The 14026-nt window shown below is 59.4% G+C and overlaps 1 protein-coding gene across 3 annotated transcripts in view; it reads right to left on the reverse strand.

The window, feature by feature from the left end:
* The window catches only part of LOC137148497 (signal transducer and activator of transcription 5B), a 34308-nt gene extending 20804 nt beyond the window's left edge, over positions 1-13504 (reverse strand). Inside the window, exons 1-2 of one of the 3 annotated variants that reach the window (XM_067541348.1) lie at positions 13416-13485; positions 7584-7678 (exon numbers count right to left, since the gene is read on the reverse strand). The gene's annotated coding sequence lies outside the window, so the exon portion shown is untranslated. Of the gene's footprint in view, positions 1-7583; positions 7679-13295 lie in introns of all 3 variants that reach the window. The other 2 variants (XM_067541349.1, XM_067541347.1) reach the window with 2 other exon arrangements.
* Between the last annotated feature and the right edge of the window lie 522 nt (positions 13505-14026).

Below are 14026 nucleotides of genomic sequence, written 5' to 3' on the forward strand. Positions count from 1 at the left end.
GGCCAGGGCGGTTTATCGCAGGAGTAGCTCTGCAGGCGGTAATCAGGCCAGGAGACTGTGAACACCCGCTTAGCAAGCTCTGGGGAAGCCTAATCTCCGCTATTAACACCAGCCCAGTGCCCCCCCCGTCGAGGATAACCCAGACACAGATTAGACAGGCCCTGGCGGCGCTTTAATAACAGCCCCTGCGTCACTGGGGCCACGGGGGCTTGACCCAGCTGGGAGCCAACCCGGCATAAAGCAGGGACCCACCCGCGCTCAGGCTCTGCCACAGCCCAGGGGCTTTCCCTGCTCAGACGGGATTCCCCTGGGAAGGGCTGCTGCTGGCTGGGAGCAGGCCGGGACAGGTATTCAGAGCCAGGAGCCTCCCTCCTCAGCTCAGCCAGCTCCATCCCGTCCAGTCACAACTCACCTCCCTTCTCGGGAAGGGCCCAGCAAGCCCTGCGCCCGAGGCCCTCTCCCGGCAGCCAGGGACGGGCTGCAGGCTGCACTATCTCCCCCCTTCCCTCCACGCTAGCAGACTGGGACAGCCAAGGATTAAAGCAAAGCTGCCAGTCGAGGGGTTCCCCAGGACCCCAGGCAGGCCTGTGCGTCCGGGCCGCAGACCCATGGCTTCGCCCAGCCCCGGTTAGAATGACGGGAGCAGCTGGGATAACTCAGCCCCGGCGCAGTGAAGGTTCAGCTGCGCAGACAGCATGGAAACCTCGTGATCTAATGGGCAGGCCCCTGCCTTCTCCCCAAAGCACAGTCCCCTTTAAAATGACCTTCCCTCTTCCGTCTGCACGCTGTGCCCCCTGCAAAACCCAAAGGGCTCGGTAAGCCGTAACCCGGAGCTTTCCACAGCCAAACCCAACAGGGCGCGGGATCCAGAGCAGGGCTGCTAGCGTCACAGGAGGAGAGGAGATAAAGCGACGCATTTAGAAGCAGAGAGATTACTTCACCCCTTCACCGTGGCCAGGAAACCAAACAGGGTCTGAGGGCTTCTCCGCCCTTGGCTGGCTCCTCTGCGCACCTTCCCGCAAGGCGGGTATCTGCGCTCCCCGGCAGGGCATGCGGGGAGGGCTGCTTTGCCGCCCGGCCGGGGTGCATTTCAGAGAGCTGCACCAGGGGAGGGGCAGGCTGAGGCGGCAGCTCCCACCACTTGCTATTCTAAGTCCCTAACCCGACACGCTGGATCCAACAAGGCATTTTCCCCACCTGACGAGCCACTTCGCAGAGCGCTTAATCTGAGGGAGATATTCCCGGCCAGGCTGCCCTAAATCTCCGTAATGCAATCGCTCGGGATCAAGCTTCTGTCTGAACAAACCCTCACAAGCACAGAGCGAGGCCAGGCCAGGCTCTAGCAAAGGCCCCAGCAGGGCCAGCCCCACCGCAGAGCGCTCCCATGTTGGACCAAACCCATTGCCTTCCACTCCTGCGACCCCCGCCAGCTGCTCTGCACAGCCGCTCTGGGGCCCCGTCCATCCTGCTGCCACGTACGGCCTGCATCCAGGGCAGCCCAAGCCCCGCTGGACCCCTCGAGAAGGGCAGAAGGGAGACACACCATGCGGTGCTGAAAAGCAACAGAGGGGATCCCCCAGGGGACACCCAGGCTCCTGCTCGGCCAGAAGGATGTGGCTGGCAACGCGGGGCCCGGAAGCAGGGGGAAGTGTTCAGGCCTCCAGAGACAACCCCTCAGCACTCCCAGCTAATCCTCCCCTGGCCCCAGTCGACCTCCCAAAACGGGGTAAGGACTCAAACTGCAGAGGGATCTCCCCCGGACAGGCACAGCCAGGCCCGGGAACCCAGCCAAGAGCAAGCTCTGCTGAACATCCGGTGCTCCAAAGAGGACGCCCAGTTTGGCTTTGCCTTTACCGCAGCCAATTCATTTCCAGGCTTGGCAGCCCCTGCCCTGCCTTACCTGTCTGCCAGCCCTTCAAAGTCCACAGCCAGCGCTGGCAAAGGCAGGCCGCAGCAGGACTGACGATCTGCATTCAGACGCAGCGTCTGCAGGCGAAGGGATGGCAGGGTTTCAGCTCATTTCAGAGCAGAATTTGTCCTGCTTTGAGCCTGGAGACCCAATTTCATTTGATCTGTGAGGCTCAGGCAAGCCCACACAACACGACAATCCGAAGCAGGCCCCGTCGGCCCGAGCGGGGCCCCTGCAGCTTCCGGCACCACAGCCACGTTCTGGACCCGCTCACAGGCAGCTCTGGGAACACAGGCCCGTGTGGCTGGCGCCAATGACTCGGACAGAGGTCGGGACACGAGTTCGAGCCACAGGCCAGCCTGCAGCCCTGCTGGATGAGGCTGACTAGAAGAAGGTGGGAAAGCAGCTCCAGCCAGCCCCTTGTGCCATGGCCCGGGGCAGCAGGAAGAGCGACCCTGCATCTTGGCCTGGAGCAGGATGGGCGCCGACGTCCCAGGCTGCTGATCACAGCAGCTCGCCCAGGCCCCGGTGGTGCCCACCCTGGGGCTATGCAGGCGGTTCGGCGGGCTACACAGCTGCAGCCTGGACGGAAACGATTCCACGCCAGCCATCGGCGGGGCAAGGCGGGGCGGGGCGGGATCTTTCCACTGACAAACTTCCTCTTCTGGCCCACATGCACAAGTAAACACCCCGCCTCTCCGGCTCCTCCCTCCGGCACGTTCACGGCTCCTCTCGCCCCTCCCTCCCGCTTTCCAACCCAGGCGCTAGGTGCCATGCTGCTGGGACAGGCTGGCTGACGACAGCCCACGCTGCCTGCAGCAGGAGCCAGCAGCCCAGCCCCATCCCGCAACGGGGCCGGGCTCCCAAAAGCCTCGTCCTTCTCGCGCCGGCACAAGGGACACGGAGTCACGCAGGGCTGGATCCGCGGGAGTCGAGGGACTCCGAGCGCCAGGGCTCATCTCTGGGGCGTTTGAGAGCCGCGGCACGGAGTGTAACCGAGGGACACGGCCGAGGGGCAGGGGAGACGGGCTACAAACGCCAGCAGCATCCATCGCCGGCAGGCCCCTGCTTCTGAGTCACAGACGAGGAAGGAGCCCGCAAGGGCTGCCTTCAACCTCCACAACCAGTTCACACCTCTGCCACGGGAAGCGGGCTGAGCGGCCTGGCCCCTGCATTCAGACTGATCGCAGGAGGCCGGGCCACATGGCAACAGCCTCTCTCTTCCCCGCTGGAGGGCTGGCCGGAAAGGGAAAACGGGGGCTCACTGTGGGATCAGCAAGGCTCAGTCTGGGTCATTTCAGGGACATTTGTCCACAGCCAGAAAAAGCCACAACTGGCCGCGCACTCGAGAGCGGTCAGCGCCGGGATAGCGGGGACAGAGAGCACCGCGGTGCACCAGCAGAGCAGAACCCCGAGGGCAGGCCAGGGCTAGACCAGCAGCGGGGCTGCCCGGCAGGAGTGAGGGACAGGCAGGGCCAGAGAGGCAGGGGAGCAACCCCAGGCTAGGCTAGCGCTGGGGAGCTGTGTGTCGGGGAGGGGCGGGCAGCAGATTTCCTGCCTGCAGCACACCTGGCTCTGGGACGTTTGACCGGTCCCCAGGCACCCCAAATTACACACACGGAAGGCAGAAGGCATCCTCTCCAGCAGGGGGCAGCGGGGACGGACGGACAGACGGACCAACACAAACACACACACACACACACACACACACTGAACTCAGGCAGCAGTCCCTCGCACACTCAGGGTTGACGGAGACAGAAGAATGAATATGAAACACTTATTTTTAAATGCCCGTTGTGACCAAAAACCCTTGAGCCATGCCAGGGCCGACTGCGTTTGTGCAGCACCTGGCACAGCGGGGCCCGTCAGCCTCAGGAGGCTCCTGCAACAGAGATCATCATCAGTAAAGCCCACCCTGGGAGCGGGGGCCGGCAGTCAGAGTGGGGGCCGGGGGCCAAGGCCGGCGTGGGGGTCGGCAGCCGAGAGCTGCAGCTGGGAGCAGGAGGTCAGGAGCGAAGCCAGGGCAGCAGCTACGTCTGGGGCTGGCGCCGGGGCAGAACGGGGGGCAGAGCGAGGCTGGGTGGCACTCCCCCCACTCCTTTGTGGGGGCTGGCCTGAGCCCTGCCACGGCCCCCCGGACATTCCTTCTAGGGGGCGCACCCCACAGTTTGGGGATCACTGGTCTAGAGCCTTTGGAACATTAGCCTCACAAAGCGCTTTATCTTGCAAACAGCAAACAGCCCTCCGTCTCGGGAGAGGTTTCCAGCTTTTAACGATGCTCCAGCTTCTACGTCAGAGAACAAACTGTACCTTCCCCTCACCCACCAGGAAACACAGCTCTTGAAGATACATTTCAAAGCAAAGTTTTTGCGTGATGGGATAGAGTAAACCCTTGTCTACACACCAACGCTGCACCAATGTAACTGAATCGGCATGGAGAATGGCGCGACCAGCCCCCTTTGTGGACACTCGGGCATTGATTTCAGAATGCCTGACACTGATTTAGCTTAAGACAATGCTCTCTTAAACCAAATGAAGAGTGTCACAGCCAGGAAAATAAGAGCCAGAATTAGGGTGTTGCACCTGTATCACTAAACCAGTTTGCAATCCACTTCAGTTAAATCCATGCAACTTGGGTGTCCAGACAAGGCCTAAGCGACTTTCACCAAAGGAAATCCGCCCCTGGAAGCCTGCGCTAATACGCAACCCAGACACTGCAGTCCAGTCCCAGTCAGCAGCATTCTGAGGTTATAGATAAAACATTTTTACAGAAGAGCTGAGAAGTGTGACCAGCTACACAACAGGTTTCCACACGCGGGCGTCTGACACACGCCAGCTAGCATGCTGCGAAGAGCCCTGCAGCTCATAACTCCAGCTCCGACATTTCTCCAAATCACACGGTCGCACGACCCTGACAGCACCTGGCACCCAGAGATCTCCAAGCACGTCACAAAGGTTAGCGATTCCACCGACGACTCCGCCAGCATCACACAATGAGCCAGCGACACAGCCAGAAGTAAACCAGCTCTCCTGACGCCCAGGCCAGCGCCCTCGCTGGTGGGCCATGCTGTCCCTCTAAGAAGGGTTCTGCATCTGCCCTGTCAATAAAGGCCACCACAGAGGTTTGATGCTCTATTCAGAGGGGGGCTGTCTGAGCCCAGCGCTGCACAGGATTCCCTTGTTCCAAGCCGTCTGTTGCAGACGTACTGACTGCATGGCCAGGATCAAAGCCATCCCTGTATTCGGAAAGCAAGAGGCTTGTGCTGCAGATCCGCCTCCCAGAACACCCTCTGCACAAGGGTACACTGCACACTGAACCAAGACGGGCAAGCCACCCGCAGGCTCAGAAGACCAGCACCTAAGTTTGCCCATTAATATATTTTGCTCAGTCTGCCAGTCAGTGGGCAGCTCAGTCCGCTCCCTTCCCCCCATGAAGGTCTGAAGTGACAATACCACGCGCTCCACGCCCTCAGAGGAGCGATAGCCGGCTACGGTGCCCACATGCTGCTCCCTGAACCTCCACGGTCCCCAAACCATGGCTTTTTGGCTCTCCTCCACTGGCATGACCTCAGCAGCTCTGCCAACGAGCAAAGAGCTGGACTTTCCAGAGACTCCCGAGGGGAAACCCAGACTGATCAGGCCTCTGTCGAGTGCAGATTCGTGGTCGATGTGTGTCCCGTTCAGAGAAAGGTACCTGCCGCCCGGTGCCACAGGGCAGCAGCCGCCACAGCTCTCCAGGACTGGGCGATGGGCTCTGTGCAGCGACACGGGCAAGCCAGGCTCTGGCATGGAAGCGCCAAGCTCCTGAGAAGCAACAGAGCAGCTCAGAGAAATGAAGCCAGGGCTAGGGAACCTGGGAAAAGGCCTCGTACAAAGAGGCAGAGTCCGGCTCCACTGCGATATCTTTCCGCTCTCCGCTCTTCCGGCCCTGAGCGCACTGCAGGAGACTTCGACCTCAGCCCACGGGAGCCCCCAACTCTGCGCGGGGCGAGAAGCTACCTGGACACTCAGTGAAAGGGGTCGTCAGATCAGTCAAGGAGACCAGTATCTCCTCAAGGCTGAGGCGGAGGGGAGGCGTTTTGGATTTTACGGGAGCTGCTCAGGAACTGGGATTTCTATTCCAAGGGAGCTGTGGAAAAGTTTGACTTGGAACAAGGGTTTGCCAGCCTGAAAGGACTGAGAAACTCTGGTCCATGCAGCAGTCCAGGTAGCAGCAACTTTGGGACCGGCCATAGAAGGTCAGCTGCACCCAGGGGGATCGCCTGGCTTATCAATCAAAGGAAACTAGAAGCCAAAGACCAAGGTCTCCATCGTGGTTCACCACAAGCACAGTTGTTCCTGCAGCTCCATACGGGGATAGGGACCCTGGCTGTGAAATTGTGGTGCTTGCCAGAGTGGTTGGGAAGGTGTGAATCTCTGCGGACTAGCTCCACTGTAGCTAGGCACAGGTGACAGCAACGTACCAAGAGCTCAGGGTTACACCAAGGCCCTGGCCAAACCACATGGCAAGCGAAGTCGAGAGGAACGAGTCACAAGGCCCATTAAACGGGGGAAGGGGGGCGGGTTAGGGTGAACCAAGGACCGAGAACGAAAGAAGCTCAGAGGAAATGGAAAAATCAAAGGATCCCTGGAAACCTGATGGGAAACAAGCGGAGCGTTTCTACACACACCGAGCGAACTTGCTGAACCGCCGGCTGCTGACTAAGGTGTGAATAACAAAACCCCCTGGAGAGCAGATCAGGAAAAGGCTAAAGTTAGAAATATGACTAAGAGAGCAGCTCCGAAAAGCCCCGAGGGAAGCACTGGTGTAATGAGCTGGCCAGCATGCGGCAGGGTGGAGGAAGAGGGGGACTCTCTTGTGGCCACTTGCTCATTCCACACAGAAGGGAGACGGGGAGCTTTGGGGCGTGCTCTTGAGAGGCAGGTGCCGCGCAGAGCCAGGAGAAGGGGAGTTTGCTCCCACGCTGGGACGATTCTAAGAAGCTGGGGAAATTCTGGTATTCATCTTCGTGACAATCTCCCCACCGCCCTGGAGCTACCAGCGACACGTGAAGCTCCTGCTCTCGCTTACCCGGGGGACTCCCGTAAAACAGGGACTGGTGCCACGGACACAACACAGGAAGGGCCCGGGAATGCCAGAGCACAGCAGCCCCTGACATGAGCAGTGACACTTGCCCTGGGAAAGCGAGCGCTCCTGTTGTAAAGGTTCATAAAAGGCCCGGGTGACTAATGGGCTCAGCAAGGGTGGGGGGAAGCGCGCCAGGCTGCGGAAGCCAGGCCCACCACACGTGTCACACACGAGAAACGCCACGGCTGCATTTCAGAAAACAACAACAAATGGGAGAGACTCAAGAGCCTTTTACACCACTCCTCAGCCTGTGCAAGGGGCTGGGATCCCCAGCAGGCAAGAACCCTGTCCCCCTGCCACGCTTGACAGACAGCGTTTGTGCCTGCGGAACAGAAAGACAGACAGCGTGTGTACACACCGCGCAGCGTTCACATCAGTCATGGAGCACAGAATACTTGGGGAGCGAGTAACCCCCCGTCTCTAATAAAACACTAGCAACTCCCCAGCCCAGCCCGCCAGTCACAGCCGGGCGCACACTCCCAACCCCAGCGTACGTCGCACAGCACGGAGGTAAGAAGCCGAGAGAGCAGAGACTGCAGAACTTACCAGTAACTGTTCCAGTAAAGCTGTCCCAGCTGTGACCATGTTATGGCTGGACTATAGCATTCCAGTGCAAGAAGCTGCTACGGCGGGAATCCAGCCTACAGCGAAAAGGTAAAACATGGATCCCGGACTCGGCCAAATGTGAGCGTCTGCACAGGGGAAATGCGCACCAAAGAGCGTAGTTTGTTTTGCAAGCAACAAGCGCTCCCGTCCCCTCTCTGGTGCAGCTAGATGGGCGGATTCTGCGTTATCAGCCGCTCAGCTCACCCCTATCAACCAGGAAGCTGTGTTCACAGACGTGCCTCCCCCTGACGTTTCCCAACCTTCTATCAACAGGCAGATGTTGCAAGGCTAAAACTATCCCTGCACCCAGCACGTCCATTTCAGGCAGGCAGTGCACACTCAGGCCCTTCCACCACACCAGCTGCTCCTGGGCAAAGGCCCCCCCTCCCATGCTGCAAGAACAATGCCCCCGGGTTTGTAAATATGCTGCTCACCACCGGAAAGGCAGGGCATGCTTTCGTCTAGCTACAGACCCAGAACCTGGCTCCCCAGGAGCCAGCTGACTCTTTTGGCTCAATAGAGCATCAAGGTACCAGGCTCACAGCAGAGACAGAGCTGGGGCAAGCAGAAGGGCGGTACCAGAAAACCCCCCGGTAAGTGCCCATCCACGGGCCAGGCTGACATTTAACCAGTACCACCACCTCCAGTTGAGCTGGGTGCAAACATCAGCACGCGCCTGCGACGGCCCCCCTCTCATCACACCCCAGAGGAGTTTTGCTCTTGTTGCTTCATCTTTATAGGAGTAAAATAAACCGAACTCCCGCTGGGCTTCCCTGGGGCCTGACTGACTCTCTGAGCATCCTGCATGCTTCTCCTTCTGGGAGCGAAGGTCTGAGACGCTGTCAACTGGGGAAGGGGGCTCAGGTCTCTCTCAGTGACTTTCCTGCACACAAACAACCATTCAGCTGCTCAGACTGCTTTCCAGATCCCCAGTGACGGCTGGTCTCAGCGCTGACACTGACAAGGCCGTGGCTTGTAGGGGAAGAATGGCTGCAGCTGGGGGAAAGTGACTTGTGGCTGGGGCGAAACACTGTAGGCGGCTCAGCAGGGCCTGAGCAGGCGCTGCACCGAGCTGGGACAAGCAGCACCAGAAGAGGCATGGGACACGCTGCCTAGCACACACAAGGCCTGCCCCCACCCCAGCCGCTGCGCCTGCTGCACCGGAGCGCTGGGAAGGGCCAGGCTCCTCAGGCGGCTGAGACGAGGCAGAAAGCAGCAGACACAGGTCAGGGACACGGGGCTAGAGAGGCCTGAGCCCTCTCTGTGCTGGGACAGGCGTCCTCCGGTTGGGACTTCCTGCTCCTGCTCCCTCTTGTGACAGGTACCACCCCCATCAGGCTGCCGGGGCTTCTTGCCAAACCCAGCGAGAAACTGGCTTTTCAAACCAGCTCAGCGGATTCCCCACATCTCTGACTCCCTCACTGCCCGAGCGACAGGAGGCAACACGCTGCATTTCCACAGCCCCCTTCTCACCTGGAGATCTCAAAGCATGCTAGACCCCACAGCGGCCAGGGCGCTCTCGGAAGCCAGGTGCCACACGAAACATTGTGACGTGCGTGCGCCCCAAGGCACCGTGCCGGGCGCGTTAAAAACAAACGCAGACATGCAGCTGCACCAAGCAGAGATGGCCTTAGAATGCAAGGCCCTGGAGAATTAATGAGAAGGAAGCCAATGGGCGCCCTAGAGAACCCACTCTGAACCCCTATAGAACTTAGCAGAGAATGAGATCACGTCTGTAGGGTTCTCTCAACCCTGCGCTAGGTAGGCTTGGCAGGACTAGAGTTGTACTGATAAGTGTTGGTAAATAAACATCCATTTCAGCAAACACACAGAAATACTGACACCATTAACAATCCAAATTCACAGAGGAGCAAACCAAGCAAAATGCTGGTTGAGAACCTACTAGAGCCTGTCCCTAACTAATTATTGGCTCACACCCCCATCGTTTCCTGCAACTGGGAACATTTCAATCGATACAAATTGAAAGAAAATCCTTACAAATCAACATCGATATTATACGTTGAGATGATAAAAAAATCAAAATCCACTTCTGCCAAGCTGAGCGATCAAGTTCTCTCGCAGAGAGGGAGCAGGGACAGCGAGTTCTGTGGGCCAACACAGCCTGTAGGACTCGCCTGCCGGCCAGCCTGCACAAATGCACCTTTCCTTATAGACGTAAGGATTGTTTTATTACACTGGAGTCAGAGATCCAGATTAACGTATTGTAGCTGTCACGCGAGGTACCTGACAGGCCACATCCTGTAGGAAAGCGAAGGCAGTTAGCGTACATCTGTTCGGGATCTTTGGCCCAGATAAGTAATGATGAGTTAAAGGATAAGACATGTACGGTTATAACCTTTACCCTAGATAAGTCAGAAGGCATCAAGACAGGTGGGGCTGCCTCCGTTTATGCCCCAAGTAAACGTCACAGATACACCAGAGAACCCACAGAAAGGGCCAGGAGTAACAACGGTGAGACGAGGGAACCCTCTGGAAAGGATGTGGATGTGTCATGAATACACACAAACCCGCCAGCCTACAGAATACGTGCACCCTAATAATCTGGGGGACTTCGAAGGAGGACCCGTACTGCTCAGGGTATAAAAAGGGGCAAACCGTGTTACTTGGCCGTGACCACCAGCTATTGCTTCTCTAAGCGTCTTCTTAACTAGTGTTTGTTCGAACCTTCGGTTCGTAGTTTCTCCGTAGTATTATTTGTAGTATTTGTAGCCTTACAGCTCTCGAGCAGCGCCCAGCTCTCCACCCCTCCACTGAAGAGTCGGGGAACCAGACATCTCCCTCAGCCATGTCATCAGGGCAGGGTGTGAGTATATTGACCCAGAGCATGCCGTATAAATATCTATATCACACGGGGCTTTACAATCAGACTGTAATCCTACCCATCATCCGTGTGATTGTTCATTGTCTTTTAATCAGTCGTTTGTCTACCATTTTATGTTATCTTAATAAAAGCTTCTAAAACAATACAGATCTGGCTATCAGCGTGAGCATTCCTGTGGTGCACCCCGGGGGTCCCTGTACAAACTCTTCTGGAACCTGATTCCGGGACTAGAACCTCCAATCAGATCAACTGGCGAGCCTAGAACCCCATTCAAATGACTGAACACCCCGAAATCAGGCAACACTAGGAAAACCTGGCTGTTGGCTGAACTCTGTTGGGACAATCCACCCCCTGGAACGCGTCTGAGGCACTTTCAAGTGCAAGTCACACTTACAGTAATTCCTGCTCAGCTAGAAAGTCATTTCCGAGCCAGGCACGCTTCTTCACTGTACTCTGCGGCGCACAGCCACCAACTGCTCGCCTCACAGCTCTGCACTGGCGAGCACAGGGAGTTTGCATAATCTAGACAGAGTCGGGAAATCCCATGAGCAGAGACATCACTGCTTATCTGGGGTCAGAGCTTCCCCAGCTGTCAGCAAGGAGGCAGCTCCATTGAATCCAGGGCCGAGCACCCTGACTGCTGGTGGACTCCACCCAGAGAGCAGCAGAGCAAACATTCCCCACAGTGCCCCACTCACAGGTACCATGCCCTTCTCGCTGCCCTGCCCTGCCCTGCCCTGCCCTGCCCTGTCCTGTCCTGTCCTCTCCCAGGGGTCTGGCTTTCGCACTGGAAGGGGAGAGACTCCACCATCCCACTTCATGATAAAACTGTGGGCATCAGCTTTCCCGCAGGTGGCAAAGCTGCTCCTGAAGGGATCCCGGTAACCCCCAGCTGAAGCCACAGAGCATCTGCTGGTCTCGGACACTGGAGTCAGAGTAGTACGGCTCCTGGCTGGACGCCAAACCCAGGCGTGGCACGCAAGCTGGTTTAAGGTCCCTGCCACCGAGTGGTTTTAAGGAGGCGCGCCTGGGGGCCGGAGGAGCGGGCTGTCGCAGTACAAGCGCTGACAGGAGACAGTCCTACTGGGACATTACGGCAACACAGACTCTGCTAGCGCCCCTCAGCCCTGGCACATGGCACCTGCTTCCACATCACCTCGGACCGCAGCCCGTGCTGCTCCCCGGCCTCACCCTGTTGTGAGCATCTGAGCCCCTCCTCCGAGGAAAAATGTCCAAAACAACAGGCTGGGCTCTCCTGGCGCATCCTTCCACACCCCCACCCACAGCCACAAGCAGGTTTTGCTCCCAGGTAACGATGCCAGGTGAAATTTGAAACAAGACACACGCATCACCGAGATATGGAAGGCAGGATGAGGAGTCTGCCCTCTTTTCAGTAACTCCATGGAAAGGGAAATGAAACCACGCCAGGCAAATACACTGCATCCCAGTTACAGCATCAGACCAAATCAGCTGCCAGCCGCTCCTCACGGTCCTGGCCTCCTTGGGGGGTGAGCCCCAGACAGACGCAGCAACCCCCGGCCACGCAGCGGCTGCTTTCCCCAGGATCTCAGGGACAGCTGCTCGGCACCCACAGTCAGAGGCACGTTTCCCAAAGTGCTCCCAAGGTGGTGCGCTGAGCGCCTGACACAGCCTTGGCCCAAAGCAACCACGCCGCCCTGTGCCTGGGGAGCAGCTCAGAGCGCTGCTGGAAGCTGAGATTCTTCTCACTGTCCCAGGGACGCGGCCCAGCTTTGTCAACACAAACGCCGTGCAGGCAAAGGACTTATGGAAAGTTTAGCCTCGTAACCATTACAAAAGTGGAAATCGCCCTTTCTTCAGTCTGCGGATTTCAGCTTTTCACTAGTCCTCAGCTCAGTTCCCAGGATGACACAGGAGACTAGGAAACGCTAAACAGCTACGTAGGAAGAGACGCAGATGGGGGGAATACCAAGGCATCTTTTTTGTCCTGCGTTTGTACAGTGCCTAGCACAACGGGTGCTGGTCTGTGAGCAGGTCTCCTGGGCACCGTGATAATGCAAATAATAAATAATAATCATGATAATAAAGACGATGCCAGCATTCCTCGGGGGGCGGGGGTCTGAACTGCGGAGGGAAATCCACTTTCTCACGTGATACAACAGGGAATGGAGACCGTACATCAGCGCCGGGCAGCAGGCTGAACTCTCACCTCCACCGACTCTGCCCGGCCAGACAAGCCTAAGGATTTAGGAGGGGAGCAGGACAGGAATGTCCTCAACCAGCCCCGGGAGTCCGGCGCCGGCTGCATCGCTCCCCTCGCCGGGTTCACCCCCCAGCCCCAAGAACTGGAAAGCCAAAGCAACCCGCCTGCGTCCAGGGCCCAAGGTGTGGGCAGGGACGAGCCAGTCAAGGGTGAGAGGGGCATGGGGGGCACCCGCCAGCGTCACGCAGAGCGACCCCTGGCCCTGCGGGGCTCCGGGGCGTCTCCTGCCACTGCTCCCCCACTGGGACCACCCAGACCCTGGCTGGCTGGCTGGGCCTCGGTCTCTGCCAGGCAGCCTGTCTGTGCCAGCCTGTCACTGTCTGTCTGTCTGTCAGTGTCAGCGGCTGTCTGTCTGTCTGTGCCTGTCAGCCTGTCTGTGCCAGCCTGTCAATAGCTGTCTGTCTGTCTGTCTGTGCCAGCCTGTCAATGGCTGTCTGTCTGTGTCTGTCAGCGGCTGTCTGTCTGTCAGTAGCAGGCAGTCTGTCTGTCTGTCTGTCGGTGCTCGCCTGCCCCACTCCCCGCCCGCCGGGCCCAGCCAGGCCGCGGGCTCCCGCCGGCCCTTGTTTACCTGCCGCTGCCCGCAGGCCCCGCGTGTCCCCGGGCCCGGCCCGCGGGGGGCGAGCGGCGGCTCCCCCGGGGTGGCGCGGAGCTAAACCCGGGCCGTCCCCGGTCCCAGTCCCGGTCCCACCTCCGGCCGCGCCGGGCGGCTCCGGCTCCGGCTTCGCTCCGCGGCGGCTGCTCCCGACTCGGCTCCGGGCCCGGCTCTGCCCCCTCCGGCCGCCGCCTGCACCGCCCCGGCCGGGTCCCTCCCTCGGCACCGCCCCCGGGCAGCCCCCCCCCCCGGACCCGGCACCGCCCCCATGGGCCGGGTCACCCGGTACCGCCCCCCCCGGTACCGCCCCCGTGGACCCAGCGCCCGGCACCGCCCCCCGGGCACCCCCCGGACCCGGCACCGCCCCCGTGGGGTTGGGGCCTCACGTCCCCCTCCGCCGGGCAGGGGCAGGGGCAGGGATCCAAACAGGGCAGCTGCCCCCCGCGGCCCGGAGCTCGGAGCTGGGGGTCCCGCTCTGCCCTGCCTGGCTCAGGGTGGCCCCGGCCTGCCGAGGCCCGCACCCACCCCAGGATGTGGATGCCATGGCAGCAGGACCCTCGCCCCCCGGACCCAGCAGGGCGAAGGGCGAAGGGGGCTCCCAGGACCCCTGGCTGGTCCCTCCAGACAAGGGAGTCCATCTCCCTCTTCTACCTGAGCCTTAAAAGGAACCCCCTACAATCTCCCAGCCTCTCAGACCCTCTCTCTGC

This window comes from Emydura macquarii, unplaced genomic scaffold (assembly GCF_026122565.2).
Source record: "Emydura macquarii macquarii isolate MOO-44397 ecotype Brisbane River unplaced genomic scaffold, CSIRO-AGI_Emac_v2 contig_629, whole genome shotgun sequence".
Taxonomy (NCBI): domain Eukaryota; kingdom Metazoa; phylum Chordata; order Testudines; family Chelidae; genus Emydura; species Emydura macquarii.